This window comes from Leucopleurus acutus (assembly GCF_964270905.1).
Source record: "Leucopleurus acutus genome assembly, chromosome: X".
NCBI lineage: Eukaryota > Metazoa > Chordata > Mammalia > Artiodactyla > Delphinidae > Leucopleurus > Leucopleurus acutus.
The window spans coordinates 34980668-34986876 of record NC_139148.1 but is presented as its reverse complement, the minus strand read 5'-3'; positions in this window follow the sequence as shown (position 1 = coordinate 34986876).

Below are 6209 nucleotides of genomic sequence, written 5' to 3'. Positions count from 1 at the left end.
GTACTGGAGTGGGGTCGTAAGGTATGCAGAGGGAGGGGACCTGCAAGCTCTGTGACCTGGCAGGTGGGAAAAGTGAGCCATGTTTGGGAATGGGGAAACCCAGCACTGTCAGAGGTGGAAATGAGAGAGAGCCCATGTTGGTGAGTACCAAATGATGCTTGGGCTGTATCCTGAAGACAAAAGGGAACCGACAGCGTTCTTGATTTACTAATTTTTTGATCATAAACAAGTACACTTTCATCGCTTTAAAGAAAAATCCCAGCATTCCAGAAATAGAGGTTCTTGTCACCCCAAGCCAACCCTTCCTCCCATTCCCCACTCCGGAGTTAAAACCAGTGTTCACAGTTTGCTGAATATTGTTTATTAGGAAGTCATCTGAAACAACAGGAGAGAAAGACAAAGTAACTAGCAAGACCTGAAGAAATGATCGAAACGAAAGAATACCAGTGAGTCTGAACTTCTATAGGTAACGAGGAGCTCCTAAGAGCCCAAATAAAAGCAACGAACAACTCCAAGTTACTTCGCTGTATTTGTGCTGGCAGTACGGGGGGGGCCCGAGACCAACTGAGGTTCTATCCTGGATGAAGGTCATTTTATTAATAAAGCCAAGAAAATAAGTGAGAGCCACAGGTTTAAGGGGTGCAGGGGAAGTAAGTAATGGGCTCGGTTTAGGAGACATTTCAGGTTGTGGTTTATGCGGTTGGAGGAGCTGTTGTTGAGTTAGAACATTTATTGTAAGAACCATCAGGGTGTTAGAAAACGTGGACAGAGGATAACTAGGGTATCTGACCCAGGGTATAGATGAGCTGCCCATGGCCTAGAAAAGTTTGGATGTCAAGGAATTCCCCATGGGTAAAGAGGAGGTACCGTAGGTGTAGACGCCCCCGCCCCCCGCCCCCCCCCCTCCAATGGGAGCAGAGGGAGTGCACCCGCTGGGCGTAGAGGAGCTCTCCACAGTGAAGATAGGGTATAAATGAGGTCATACTGGCTGCAGCGGGCTCCCAGGTATAGATTCGCTCGTACTGCTTACCAAGGTGGAGAGTAGAAGTATGGTTCTTCTGAAGGTGCCTCTAAAGGTCAAGGTCATTCCCTTTGTCTGGTCCTACCTCCTGGCTACAACGTGGTTGGGACCGCTATAGCCACAGCACCCACCCTGGACCATGAAGCATGGAAGTCAAGCACTCAATGTGTTTGGAGGAGCCTGGGTACCTGAGGACCTAGTGGCACAGAGCCACCATACCAGCCCTGCCCTGCTCTGCCTGCCTTTTTATGTTTGAGAAAAATAAACAGTTCTGTTGAAGCCACTGTTATTTTGAGTTTTTCTGCGACTCCCACCAAATCTGATCTTAATATGCTTATCATCTGTGTGCACTTGGGTATCTTCCTCTTTCAGCCTCATCAAATTGGCCCAAGAGTGTAACAGCAAAGGAGTGAAAACACCCAAATCACCATCAGCCGGGCCCTGTCTGAAGTAACAGTGGTACATCTGCACAGTGGGTACTGTGCAACTGTACAAGGAATTGAGAGCTAGCTCTAAATTGCTTTAGAAATGGTTACCTCTGGGTGAAGAAGAACAAGGTGCCAGGAAAAGGGGTGGAAACTTCACTTCTCTGAATGTTCTTACAATATTGATCTGACTTTAGAGTTTACATAATTATAAACCAAAAGCAACGTCAAATCAAAAAGCAAAATGAAACCAACCTTAACTATCCAGTCAGAAGCATAACCACATGGAAAGGAACTACTTCAAGTGACTTTAAAACACAATAAAGTGATTGTATAATCCCTTGCCCTAAGGACAAAAAAGTACAGAAACGGTTTCGATTATTTTCGCTAATCCTATCCTTGGCGATAGTGTCAGCATTGTTACGCTGTCCTGTTCGTGTCCTGAGATTAAGCAAAAAGTATTTGGCATGGTTGAGATCTGGGATTTTTAGCATGGGAGAAAGGAGGTGCAAATATAGGATTGGTGAGGTTAAATAGAAATTGTGTAGTCCTTGGGAATTCCCTGGCAGTCCAGTGGTTAGGACTCCATGCTTTCACTGCTGAAGGTGCGGGTTCGATCCCTGGTTGGGGAACTAAGATCCCGCCAGCCACGTGGTGTGGCCAAAAAAAAAAAGAAACGAAAAGAAAAAGAAATTGTGTGGTCCTGAACTTGAATTGGAAGTATCAGTATGCACTCATGATGAATTTAAAAAAAAAAAGGTTTCCTTCTGTCCACTGAAAATGCTTAGAAATAATAACTAATAGAAATGAGCACCACCAACTCCCAGACTGTGGTTTCTAAATACCTTTTCTCACTAAAGAGAATTGAGGTTCCTTTGAGAAACGGTTGATCCCAGTGAGAGTTGGCAGGGAGTGTGGACATACACAATATAAGCTGGTAGGGCTGTGTCAGACTCAGTAGCCAACTTGGAGAAGCCCCTATAAATATGGGCCACTTTTAGCATCAGTGAGGATAACTGCAAAGAATATAAAGTAGTTCCCTACCCCACCCCTCACATCTGCAGTTTCGCTTTCTGAGGTTTCAGTTACCGACAGTCAACCTTGGTCCGAAAATATTAAATGGAAAATTCCGGAAACGATTCATAAGTTCTAAATTGTGCACCGTCCTGAGTAGCATGATGAAATTTTGCTCCGTCCTGCTCAGTCCTGCCCAGGACGTGAATCGTCCCTTTGTCCAGCTTATCCACGCTGTATATGCTACCTGCCTGTTAGTCACTTAGTAGGCAACTGGGTCATCGGATCAACTGTCGCGGTATCGTAGCCCCTGGGTATAGGGTTTGATACTGTCTGCAGTTTCACGCATCCACTGGGGCGTCTTGGAACGTATCCCCCATTGATAAGGGGGGAGTACGGTAAACATTAAATATGTTCAAATCCGCGAGTTCATGATGAATGATATATATAAAACAAACTCATGGATCTCTTTGGAGGGATGATAGGGAAAACCTCATCATTTGAAACTGGCAAATATAGGAGGAAAAATGAAGCATTTCCCTGCCTTTCCTACATGAAATGTTTTGCTTTACAACAGTACTACAGCCAATATAAGGTGTTACCAGGTTACAACCCTTAATGAGGTAGTAGATCCAGGCAATGACCATTCATGAATGCCAACATTACCGAAAATAGAAAGAAAACATGAAAAGGAACAACCAGGTATTCTGAGCCTCCTGATAAGCAAACACTTCACCTCCTATGAAGTAGTCTTGCCAAAAAATTGAACCTGAAACTGATGAGCCTCCAGACCAGCGCTGCCCAATAGAAATATGTGAGTCACCTGTGTAATTTAGAATATTCTAATAACTGCATTTTTTATTTAGAGGTGTTTTGGGGTTTTGTTTCTTTTTTTTTAGAGGGTTTTTTTTTCTTTGTTTGTTTTTGGCCATGCCACGCGGCTTATGGGATCTTAGTTCCCCAACCAGGGATTGAACCTGGGCCCTCAGCAGTGAAAGCGTGGAGTCTGAACCACTGGACTGCCAGGGAATTCCCTAGTAGCTACATTTTAAAAAGGGAAAAGAAACAGATGAAATTAATCTTAATATTTTAACTCAATGTATGCAGAACATTACCATTTCAACATGTTATCAATGTAAAAATCATTATTAACGAGATAGTTTACTTTTGTTTTTTTCTACTAAAACTTTAAAAAAATCCAATTTATATTTTATAGCACTTTTCAGTTTGGACTGGCCACATTTCAAGCACTCAGTAGCCACGTGTGGCAAGTGGCTACCATACTGGACAATGCACGTTTAGGATCTATTTACAATTTACAGGAAATACAGGGGACAGAAGAACGTGTTAGGACATTATGGGGATGCATTCAGCAAAAGCCAGATTGAGGCTCTGTAAGGCACATGATTTGGTTTCTTCAAACTGTAAGTGGAAAAAAAAAAAAACAGATGGAGGGGGGAACCTATAGACTAAAAGAGATTTAAGAGAAATACCAACTGCAAAATACGGATCTTAGAGTCCGGTTTGAACAGACAAACTAAAAAAAGAAAATATTCGTGAAAAACACGGAAATAGGAACACTGAACATTTTTTTGGTAGAGGCCTTATCTTTTAATAATACATGCTGAAATATTTCTGGATGAAATGATAAGATATCTGGGATTTGCATCGAAATCATCCAGGAGGCGGGGGAAGGGGGAGGTATGTATAGACAAACAAGCCTGATCATCAGTGGGTAATTGTTGAAGCGGGCGATGGGTACATGGGGGTTTATTTGCACTATACTCTTCTACTTTGGGGTATATTTGAAATTTTCTACACTAAAAGGTTTTTGTTGTTTTTATTAATGAGCATCAATACTTGTCTTTCAGAGGTGTGAGGATTCAATGAGAGCACCAAGCACAGTACCCAACAGGTAGCGGGCACTAGATAAATGCTTAGATTCCCCTTTCTAAAAAGCTGGATACTTCAAAATAAATCAATAAATAAAAGGACCCTGAAACGATCCTGTCTCTTCACATACAATTTGTAAATTCCTGCAGATTAGATTTGTTTTCTGCATCTCTACCTTCTGCTGATGACCTGGTCACTGGGAAAACTGGCAGAGAGAGGAATTACGGCAAATGCTAGTCCTCAATGGCAAAAGCTCAGTCAGGGGTGGCGCAAAACTCTGTGTACACCTATTATATAGTTTTTAATGTTTGAAATATTCAAAAACAAAAATAGATGAATAAAGAGAAATGCTGAATTTGAATATAAATAGGAACAAATGAAACTTTGTATCCCATTGACAACATTACCACACAGGGTGTACATCCTTAGTGGAATATATTCTAAGGACAAACATAACTGCAAAGATATCATGAACTTTACTTAGCAGATCTCTTGTGGTGATGTTTGTATTGAAATTGTATTTTATAGGCATTATAAGATAGAGCAAATGATAAATACATTGGTAATTTGGGGAACTTCTGTGTGAGAAGGGAGGTATGAATATGGAATGTGCAGAAGGGAGTAAGAACCTTGTGATGTTGGATTTGAATTGTCAACTCAGTATTTAAACAAACACAAGCTCTGTCTGCCCACTAAAAGGGCCTGAAAAACATTAATACCCCAGTAGCAATGAACACATCCAGGACCAAGTTCTTGGTTTCTAAATACCATTCTCCACGATCAAGAACCAGGGGTTGCTTGAAAAAATGGCTGACCCTGAGTCTGTAGCAGGGAACGTACAAGGTGAGCCTCACCCGTAGAGGAAGAGACTGGCATCACATGCCTCCCAACGTGGTGAATGAGAGTACGAAGGACACAGCATCACCTCTGCAGCGTTCTTGTCAAAAATTCGGAACCTGAATCCACTCATGAGGAAACGGATAAATCCAGAATGTGGGATATTCTGCAAGACAAGTGGCCTGGCTTTCTTTTATTTCTAGTTTGTAATCACTGCCATGAAAAACAAAAGTAGGAGGGAATGTTCTAGATTCGAGAAGATTGAAGAGACAAGACAATGAAATGCAATGCATGAACCTTGATAGTATCCTACCTAGATCAGGGAAGAAATAGTTATAAAACACTTTTGACTAATAAATTGGATAATAAGCAAAACACAAGAACAACAACAAACCACTTTTGAGACTACTGGGGAAAATTTTAAACTCAATCTCATTGAGGTATAATTTAGATACAATAAAAGACACCCATTTTAAATGTATAGTTCTGTGAGTTTTGACAATTTTATACCCATGTAACCACCACTCCCAGTCAAGAATCTAAGTGCCTTTGTGCCTCTGCTTTCAACATTCCCCTCACCCCAGACAACCACTGATGTAGTTTCTATCACTACAGAGTCAATGGGGAAATTGAAATAAAGACCATAAATTAGAGGATATTATTGAATAAATGTAAATTTTCTTAGGAGTGATAATGGCGTTGCAGCTATGTAGGAAAATGCTCTTATTCTTGGGCGATGTATGCTAGGGTGTTTAGGGATGAACTATCATGATGTCTGTAGTTCAGTTTCAAATAATTCAGCAAAAAGAGTATACACACAGATAACAAAAGCATGGCAAAATAATAATTGGTGAAGCTAGGCAAAGGGTATATTAAAGTGTTCTTTCAACTTTTTACAGGTTTGAAAAATTTCAAAATAATAAGTTTGGCGGGGGGGGGGGAAGAAAAAAATGTAATTTTCATCTCAGACTTTTTCCAATGCCTCTCATAACTGCTTCCGCAGAGAGAGATGAAACGAA